We start from the raw sequence: 10868 nt of genomic DNA, 5'->3' as shown, positions 1-10868 counted from the left end.
TATATATATCCTTCTATATTAATTTTATTTGTTACAGGGTTAGGCAATGGGGGTTAAGTGACTTGCCCAGGGTCACACAACTAGAAAGTGTCTGAGGCCAGATTTGAACCCAGGACCTCCTGTCTCTAGGCCTGGCTCTAAATCCACTGAGCCATCCAGCTGCCCCCATCTCTCATGAATTCTAAACTGTTTCTAGGACAAAACAAGACTGCCATTTAAAAAAATAAATCTGACTGAGACTTATAGAAAAGAACAAAGAGATCATAATGTGACAAAAGGATATGAATTGGCTAATGATTTGAGGGGGACTGAAATAGTAGGGAGAAATGAAGGATAGTGAATTGAATGATTACTCCATGAAGTAAAACTCATGCTTTCTTCCAAGCAAATTAACCTTTTTCCTGAGAGACAGAAACTTGAGTGGGGAGAGGAAGACAAAAAGACAACAGGAAGTTGGAAATACATTTGCATGAGATATAGATGAGAACATAAAAAGGGTAATAATTTCCTTGATCTTCTGATAAATATTGGGGCTGCAACTGCGAGAAAGAATAAAAAGAGTAGGGATCAGACTTAATGGAATGTAGTGGGAGATGGGATACTAGCCTTGTTCTATAAGGGTAAATGAAGGATTGCTATAGATACAAATTGACTAACAATGAATGACCTCACATCCAAATCTTGCCCACCTGTTTTTGTACCACTTACTAGTTAAGAAAAAATTCAATACATAAAAAATATTCTGAATTCTGGTAATACAAAAACAAACAATGGATTTTGGCTTACTACCCTGTAAAGAATCATGATCCCATGGTGAAAAAAAAAGAACAAAAGGGGGTATTATATTTTAGGGGAAGAGGAATAGGCTCCTTAAGAGATTTGCTCCTCTGAGTAAATGTTAAGCTTCCCAGGACCACCTTTTACCTCAAGAGATGATGTATATAAGCTTTTTCATCAAGGCTTTTACTAGAATTCAGGATTTGGGAGAGATCATGTAACTAGAGGGTAAGTTATAATTGTTAAGACAGGGGAAGGAACAGGTTTATAATAGATTGACTCTTAACATAATACATATTCTTCTTCCTAAATTGATATTTTTAAAGTGAGGCGCAACAGAAGAATATCTTGGCAATAAACAAAACAAAATGGAAAGAAGCATGGCTATAACAATGATGATTCACTAATAGTAGTGGAATAGATAAGGAATCTCAACTTTTGTATTCCAGAAGCCACAGGTATCCTAAGGGACATAGTATAAGAAGCATGTAAATATTTTGCCTGAGAATGGGGGAGATACAATTCAGAATTGTCTAGATGTGAATAGATGTAAGAACAAAGCAAATTGGTTTCTTCGTGTCAACAGTATGTCAACAAATATTTATTAGGTACTTACTATATGCCAGGCACTGTGCTAAGTCTTAGGGATACACAGAAAGGCAAAAAAAAATAGTCTCTACTTTCAAGGAACTCATCTTTTAAAGGGGGAAACAACATTCAAACAACTATCTCTGTAGAAGATATATACAGGTAAATGGGAAATAATTTCAGAGAAAAGGCACTAATATTAAGGGGGATTGGGAAAGGTTTCTTGGAGATAGTAACATTTTAGCTGAGACTTGAAGGAAGTTAGGGAAGTAAAGTAGTAGAGGTGTAGGGGGAGAAAATTCTTGGTATCAGGAACAACCTGAGAAAATTCATGGAGTAGGGAGACAGAATGTTCCATGTGAGGAATAGTAAGGAGGAAATATAGAGTAGAAGATCCAAGGTCACTGGATCATAGACTATCTGGCAGGATGTAAAATGTAAGAAGACTCTAAAGGTGGGAAGGGATGAGATTTGTGAGGATGGTAAAAGCTAAGAAGAAGATGTTATTTCTTATCCTGGATGTGAAAAAAGGCCACTGGAGTTTTTTGAGGAGAGTGACATGGTTAGATCTTCCCTTTAGGAACATCACTCTGAAAACTGTGTAGAAGATTGACTGGAGCAGGGAGACACTGTAATTAGGCAGACTTTTAGGGGAAAGAGGAACTACAAAGGAATGTCTCTAATGTTAAGAAGTTTCCAAAGGAAGAGAGAGGAATTTTAACAACATAATTTCTAGGTGAAGAGAGGAAAGGGTTAAAAAAAGGAGGTAGAGGTAGGATATAGCTGAATGAATAAAAAAGAAAAATAAATTAACAACTTAAGGAACTTGAAGGAACATGGAAGAGGGAGAGTGTCAGAATAGATTAGGATCAAACTAATGCAAGCAAAACTAATCAGGAATAAAATGTTGATTTAAAAGAGGAAAGGGCTAAAATTAATTTTATAGTGGAAAAAAAGCAAACATGTCACTAAATATGAATGAATTACATAGATAATACAGCAAAAGAAAGTGATAAAAAAGGTAAGGACAAAAACACATTTCGTTAAATACAAGAAAAACATGAGAAACAAAGTGAATATAGTTTGAAAATTGGGAACTAGAACAAAATTTAAAATGATTCAGGTTGTGGTTGCTAGATAGTTCAGTGGACAGAGATCCAGGTCTGGAGATGGAAGGTCCTGATTTCAAATTTGATCTCAAGACATTACCTAGCTATATGATGCTGGGCAAGTAACAGCATCAATTACCTAGCTCTTACTGCTTTTCTGTCTTGGAACAAATATTTGGTATCGATTCTAAGACAGAAGGTAAGGATTTATAAGAAAAAAAGGTCTTAGATATTTCCCTCAAACAGTAAGAGTTGAAATCATGCCATAAGGCAAAGATTAACATTCATGTCAGGAGAGGCAGTGAAATGACATTATTCTATTTCCCATAATGAAACAATGTATTTTTTTTTTTAAATCTAACACTCAGAGGTTGTGATAGAGCCTAAGGGTCTGTGATTTCCTCACTTTTCCTCTTTCCTCTGGGATTTAATTAGTCCTCAACAGCACATGTTCACACCTTTAATGAAACCAGGCTCTAATGGTTCATTCTTTTTTTTTCTCTAAAAAAAAGTCTTACATTCTGTCTTAAAATCGATATTAATTATTTGTTCCAAGGCAAAATAGCAGTAAGAGCAAGGCAATGGGAGTTAAGTGACTTGCCTAGGGTCACACAGCTATAAAGTGTCTTTGAATAGATTTGAAGATATTTTCTACTCCTTTATAAAGTCTCTGACTTTCCTAGTCTCAGTGGTTGTGGTCAGTTGCATTGCTTCCTTTATGCACACTACTCCTGATTTTCAGTTATTCCAAACTTTGTTCAGTGTCCAGATCACGTACCTTTTATCACAAACTCTATGCAGCCAGGACAAAGCTCCCTCAGGGAGTTATTGAGTTTTATTCTAGAAACTTGTGGGTAGGGTTACAAAATATATGTTAAGAATAGCACAGTATTAAAATTCATAAAAGAAAAGTAAACTGAATTTTTAAAAAGACGGAAGATAACACAAGAATTCTAGGTGATTTTAATCATCTTCTCTTAGGGAAGCAGAAATCCAATAGAAAGAGAAACAAAAAAAAAACCAAAATAAATATTTGAATAGACTATTAGAAAAATTACTTCTGAAAGATGGTATCTTTTGAAATGGAGACTCAGACATTTGAAGAGTAAATAAGGTCTTCCAGTCTGGCGCCCAGTGAAGGCTGTGCCATATTCTATTCCAGCACCGAGATTGTGAAGCCCAATGGCAGGAAGCCAGATGAATTTGAGCCTGGTATTCACAGGCTCTCCTGGAGTTGGAGATAAACTCTTACTTAAAGATTCAGTTAAAAGCACCATATATCACAGTTGCTTATGAAATTGATGTTGCTGGTGACAGAAAAACTATGAACAGTGTCATTTCAATTCTTAACTGAAATCTATTTAGAAGATCCAAGAATGGCTAGTTCATGAATTGAGGAAATCATCCAGTGGCAAGCATGTATGTTTTTTGTTTCTCAGAGGAGACTTCATATTAAGTCAACAAGAAAAAGCTATACAAAATATGTGCAAAAATATCTCAGAAGCCATACTCACACTGTTGTACATGATCCAATCTTTTAAAGACTTTGTTTTTCCAAGTAAAATTGTTGGCAAGAGAAACCAAATGAAAATAAATTACAGCAGACTCATAAAGGTACATTTGAATGTAACACAAAAGAGTAATAAAGAATGAAATGTAGAAATATTTTCTTGCATTTGTAAGAATTTAACATGCAAAGATGTTAATTTTGAATTCCCAGAATTCCAATTACAAATATAGAAAATATTAAATAAATAATATTTCACAAAACAATATTAACTATGCTACTCAAATTATTCTTAATAATCTAGAAATTGAGTACCCTATAATACTTGTTTTATAATATAAATGTGATTTTTAATACCTGAAACAAAGAGGAATAATGAAGACAAAAATAACATGGATCAATACTCATAATAGAAACTGATTTTTAAAGAATCTAGTATATTTTTAACTACAACAATATATGTCCCTAAAAAATATTCCTTTGGATTTATAACAGAAATGTAGAGATTATGTAACATTAGGAAGCAATTAACATATTCAATCATAATTAACATAGGAAAAACATGATTATTTCAAAGGATATAAAATGATTTCATAATATTTGGCACTAATTTATGCCAAAAATCCTAAGAAATTTAGTAACAAAGGGTCATTTTAATCTAAAAAGCATATATGAAAAGTCCAAAGCTAGATTTATTTACAAGAGATAAACACTAGAATCTTTTCCAATAAGTACAAAGGTAAAGTAAGGATGAATCATCTCTCCATTATTACTTGGCATAGTTCTGGAAATGCTAGCAATAGTAATAAGAAAATAGGAAGAAATTAGAGTCACAAACATTATCTATCAAAGAGAATGCAAGTTTATCCTTATGTGAATGATGAATACCCAGATAACTCCATGTCTAATGAGAAAAAATAAACAACACCTTAATTGAGGCAACTAATAGCTTCATCTATGGAGCAAGATAGAAGATAAATTTATAAAATCATCATTCTGAAAAGTTGATAGCAAAAGCATAAAACTTGGTTACATAAAGTTAAACACCTTTTTCACAAATAAAATTAATGTAGCATTAAGGATTAGGAACAAAATTGTCAATTGGTCAAAAACAATCTTTGCCCTGAATATCTGATAAAAATCTAGTATCCAAAGTATATGAGGAATTGATAGAAATTTATAAGACCAAGAGCCATTCCTCAATAGTCAAGTAGTCAAGACATATAAGTAGGCAATTTTCAAAGATGAACTATCAATTATCAACAAAATCTAAGATTGCTCTAAATCACTAAAAAAGATATACACATCAAAACAATTCTGAAATTTCATCACATATAAAAAATATTGGGAAAATGACACAAGATAGAAATAGTCAGTGTTGGAGGATATGTGAGAAAACAGAAATACCAAAAGAGTTAGTAGAGTTGTCTATTGGTCTAATCATTCTGGAAAATAATTTGGAATCATGTGAGAAAAGCTGTCATACTATTTATACCTTCTGATCCATAGATTTATAGATTCTACCATTTGACATACATGTTGAAGACAGAAAGGAAAGTTCTATTATCTCATAGAACAGAACACTCATATCTTTATTTTTGTGCCAATCAAAAGCATAGTAAAATAGAGTTAAAAAAACTGAAAATATCATTTTATGAACTAGAACTTAGCTAAAGAAACTGTGGCACAAGTATGTGATGGAATTTTATAGTATTATCAGTGACTACTATGAAATATAGGGAAGCTTTGGGCTATGTTGTGATAATGACCAATATTGGAGCCAGGAAAGTGTTGAGTTTCTTAACCAACTTCCTTTCCTTTAAAAAGTGGGAGAATATGAATTTTTTTTTCACTACAAAATATGGAACTTTCCCTTTTCACATTTTACTAGAACACCTATTCTGTTGTTGTTTCAGTTGCATCCACTTCTTCATGACCTCATTTTTTAAGATTTTCTTGGCAAAGATACTGAGGTGGTTTGCCATTTCCTTCTGCAGCTCCTTTTACAAATAAGGAAACTGAGGCAAAGAGATTAAACAATGTGCCCTGATGGGAACCTGTCCCAGCAGTCTAGTTATCTTGGGTGTGGGACAGTTGAGTGAAAATGGAATGAGACCAGCCAGAGACACTGTAGCTTGCAGAAATCTGTTCTGCTTTGCCTTGATTAAGGTTTATTTTATATGTTTTGAGATCACATAAAATCTTGGGATGGAAATCCATTCTCGCCATTCATCTTTTGTTAGAGACAATATGTTAGGTGTGTTTGCCGTATAGTGGTGGGAAAGTACAGGCTTTTCATGGGAGACAATTTCTCCATATTTCATTCATTGTTCTTTTATGCTAACTTACCGTACCAAATCAGAGAGGGGTGGGGGAAAAAAGAGTCACATAGAAGAAACTGAATTACCATCCTTCTGTCACCTGCTATGCAGGGTCCATAACTTGTGTGGGCTGTGCCCATCCTCTCCAGTTTTGATGGCTTCCTGCAAGTGCCCAAGGTCACAAAGCTAGTATCTGAGGCTGAATTTGAATTCAAGTCTTTTAATCAGTACCAGTGCTCTCTCCATAGCATCACCTAGCTGCCCCATTTTGTGCTCACATTCTCTTTTATCATAGGAACAAGACATTAGACCTATGATTTCACTAATAAAGAGAATTCCCAAATGAAGATATCCTCTCTCCCAATAAAGTTTGGCATATTCTTGAGTTTATCACTTTTAAAAAGCCCTTATCTCCTATCTTAGAATCAACCAATACTAAGCATTTGTTCCAATGCAGACCAGTGGTAAGGTCTAGGCAATGGAGATAAAGTGATCTAAGGTCATACAGCTAGAATGTTTCTAAGTCTCTAAGGTCTCTATTCACTGAGCCACCTAGATGTTTTCAGCTGATCATTTTAAAAAGTTGCCTAGGGTTTTGATAGGTTAATATGCTGCCCAGAGTCTCATAGCTACTCTGCCAACTCACATAGTGTTAATACCAAAACTGGTTCACCATCAATTTATATCATGTTGTCTCATCTACTTTTGGAATGTATTTGTATGCCCTTCCTTGAGAAAAGTGACTATTTTTTAAAAATTAGCATGTGAGGTATAGCACCTTGAACATAAATGCATAATAGACGTTGAATCACATTGCTTTGAAATGAATTGAATTGAGAATAGGTATAGAAGAGTAATAAAACATAAATTGAATTAGATATAGTAGGTTAAAAGTACAGAAGGCTTGGAATAACAAGCAGGATGAAGAGGATGCTTTTGTTCCAGTAGTTAATGGGGAAACAGTGAGGATTCATGAGCAGAGAAGCAATAGCATGAAAACTATGTTTTAGGAAAATTCACCTCAATGATGTGAAATAAGGAGAATGCTGTAGGTACTGTGGCTGCTTCTTTAACTAGGTCAGGACTGAAGAGACACTTTGCTGTTCCAAAAAAGATCTTTTTTATTCTCCTTCTTACTGGTCTACAGATCTAGTTAAACCCTACTCATTAAGGCTCCACATGTAAATGCTTTTTTTTTTCAACTGTGTCGTCAGCAGCTTCTCTTCTTCCTCCTCAGTTACTCCTAGCAACAGATATGATGCACGAGTTATGATATGGCAAGAGTACACTTTTAGAAACAGATAATTTGAGAAATGATTTATTTATATTTCCATTTTTGACTCTTAGATATGCCATTTTCACTGGGCCTTTGTTGGTATTTCCAATTAAAGCCAGAAATAACTCTCCTCATTATTCCACTAGAGGAGTCATTCTCTAATTAAAAAAAAACAAAAAACAAAAAAAAATGCTGAAATCTTCAAGAATTCTACCTCTAAACTACTTCTGCTTATTCTTCTTGGGACAATATTCGACCTTAAGGGTTTTTTAAAAAATGGGATATGGGGGCAGCTGGGTAGCTCATTGGATTGATAGTCAGGCCTAGAGACAGGAGGTCCTAGGTTCAAATCTGGCCTCAGACACTTCCCAGCTGTGTGACTCTGGGCAAGTCACTTGACCCCCATTGCCCACCCTTACCACTCTTCTACCTAGGAGCCAATACACAGAAGTTAAGGGTTTAAAAAAATAAAAAAAAATAAATTTAAAAAATGGGGTATAAGTATAGAATGAATCTTGGACTGAAGATCCTCAGGAAAGACTTTTTAGAGAAGGTAAAGTCACATAAAAGTCTTGATGTAAGAATAGAATTGGGATAGAAGAGGGAGAGATGCTGATGATGCATATTAAACTTAAAAGTATATTATGCTTGCTGCTCCCTGTCTCCAGGGTAAGCTTTTAAACATTTATTAGTGCATCTCTGGGAGGGAGCACATTTTAGTTGAAGGGAACAGTATATCATCAATTAATTAATCAATTAGTTAACTAGCATTTATTAAGTGCTTACTATATGGCAGGTACGGTGCTAAGTGCAGAGAATACAAAGAAAGAACAAAAATAGTCTCTTCCCTGAAGGAATTCACAGTTTATTGGGGGAACCACATACAGCAATCAGTACATATGAAATAAATGTTACTGAAACAGTGAGGTGGCACAGTGGATGAGCGCCATACTTGGTGTTGTGATAATTAAAGTCTACACAAAGGTGAGAGCACCTTCCAATTCTGGGAGGTCCTAACCCACGTGTGCTAGAGTGAGTAATGGATCAGAATCAACCGACCGCCCCCTACGCTTTCTATGAGAAAGCATCTATTGTGATTGGACACGCAGGCTAGGGGAAGGCACTGGAAGTGACTCATGTGAGACCCCTTTAAAAGAGGGAGTTGAGTGAGTGAGGCAGCTTCTGGTTTGGTGAAGGGTGAGGGAGCTTTGCTCATTCGTGACCGAGACTGTTCCATGTGGTGAGTTTAAAGACTGAATCTTCCTGAACTTCTATTAAGAAATTTCCTTTTATAGACTCTGTGAATGAAGTTTGCTCCATTCACCTCTGGGCCTCAGGCCCTTTAACCCTCTGCTGAGGGTTAAGATCTACCTGGATTAATTAGTGAGATAGATTCTTATTTTCTTCCTCTCTCTCTTCTCTCGTGTAAATAAATTTACATCAAGGTCAAATTTGATTTGAGATTATTCTTAATTGAGGATTGATAATAGTTCAATCCTCTGGCGATCACCTTTTAATATATTGAACCCATAAAACCACTTTTCCTTCTTACAGTGTCAAGATCTGAATTAAGATATTACCTCAAGCAATTACTAGCTATGTAATTCTGGGCAAATCACTTAACCTCTCTCTCAGTTTCCTCTTCTATAAAATGGAGGAAATAAGAGAACATACCTTACATGAATATCAAACAAAATAGCATGCATAACAATTTGAAAACCATAAAGCTCAGTCGAAATGCTAATTTTGTTTGTGTTCAATGATCTTGCTTTTTTTTTTTTTTGTAGTTGTCTCTACTTCACCCAAAATGGAATTGAGACCACCATTTTGTAGCTCTCTGAATTCCCTCTCAAGTCTTTTGTAAAAATGGGAATGATTTTGGCAATTAGCCATTTTCCTCATATTCTTTTTTTTTTTAATTTTATTTTTTTAGAAAAAAAAATTTCCATGGTTACATGATTCATGTTCTTACTCTCTCCCTCCCCAAACCCCCACCCCTATAGCCGATGCGCATTTCCACTGGTTTCTTCATGTGTCATTGATCAAGACCTATTTCCATAATACTGATAATTGCACTAGCGCGGTTGTTTAAAGTTTACTTTCCAAATCATGTCTGCATCAACCCATGTGTTCAAGCAGTTGTTTTTCTTCTGTGTTTCCTCTCCTGTAGTTCTTCCTCTGAATGTGGGTAGCATCTTTACCATAAATCCCTCAGAGCTGTCCTGGGTCATTGTATTGCTGCTGGTACAGAGGTCCATTACATTCAATTTTACCACAGTATATCAGTCTCTGTGTACAATGTTCTTCTGGCTCTGCTCCTTTCACTCTGCATCAGTTCCTGAAGGTCTTTCCCGTTCACATGGAATTCTTCCAGTTCATTATTCCTTTGAGCACAATAGTATTCCATCATCAACAAATACCACAATTTGTTCAGCCATTCCCCATTTGATGGGCATACCCTTGTTTTCCAGTTTTTTGCCACCACAAAGAGCGCGGCTTATAAATATTTTTGTACAAATCTTTTTCCCTGTAATCTCTTTGGGATACAAACCCAAAAATGGTATGGCTGGATGAAAGGGCAGGTAATCTTTTAGCATTCTTTGGGCATAGTTTCAAATTGCCATCCAGAATGGTTGGATCAATTCACAATTCCACCAGCAGTACATTAATGTCCCAATTTTGCCACATCCCCTCCAATATTCATTACTCTCCTCTGCTGTCATTTTAGCCAGTACACTGGTTGTGAGGTGATACCTCAGAGTTGTTTTGATTTGCATTTCTCTAATTATTAGAGATTTAGAACACTTTCTCATGTTCTTAATAATACTTTTGATTTCTTTATTTGAAAATTGCCTATTCATGTCCCTTGCCCATTTATCAATTGAGGAATGGCTTGATTTTTTTGTACTATTGATTTAGCTCCTTGTATATTTGAGTAATTAGTTCTTTGTCAGAGTTTTTTTTGTCATGAAGATTTTTTCCCAGTTTGTTGTTTCTCTTCTGATTTTGACTACATTGTTTTTGTTTGTACAAAACCTTTTTAATTTAAAGTAATTGAAATTATTTATTTTACATTTTGTAATTTTTTTCTAACTCTTGCTTGGCTTTAAAATCTTTCCATTCCCAGAGATCTGACAAGTATGCTATTTTGTGTTTGCCTAATTTTCTTATAGTTTCCTTCTTTATATTCAAGTCATTCACCCATTCTAAATTTATCTTGATGTAAGGTGTGAGATGTTGATCTAAACCTAATCTTTCCCATATTGTTTTCCAATTTTCCCAGCAGATTT

The 10868-nt window shown here is 34.9% G+C and overlaps 1 pseudogene; it reads left to right on the top strand.

Moving 5' to 3' along the window:
• Positions 1-4214, top strand: part of LOC123245887 — a 35067-nt pseudogene extending 30853 nt beyond the window's left edge.
• Positions 4215-10868: the final 6654 nt, after the last annotated feature.

Source organism: Gracilinanus agilis, chromosome 4 (genome assembly GCF_016433145.1).
Source record: "Gracilinanus agilis isolate LMUSP501 chromosome 4, AgileGrace, whole genome shotgun sequence".
Classification (NCBI taxonomy): Eukaryota; Metazoa; Chordata; class Mammalia; order Didelphimorphia; family Didelphidae; genus Gracilinanus; species Gracilinanus agilis.
This window is presented reverse-complemented; position numbering and strand designations above follow the sequence as displayed.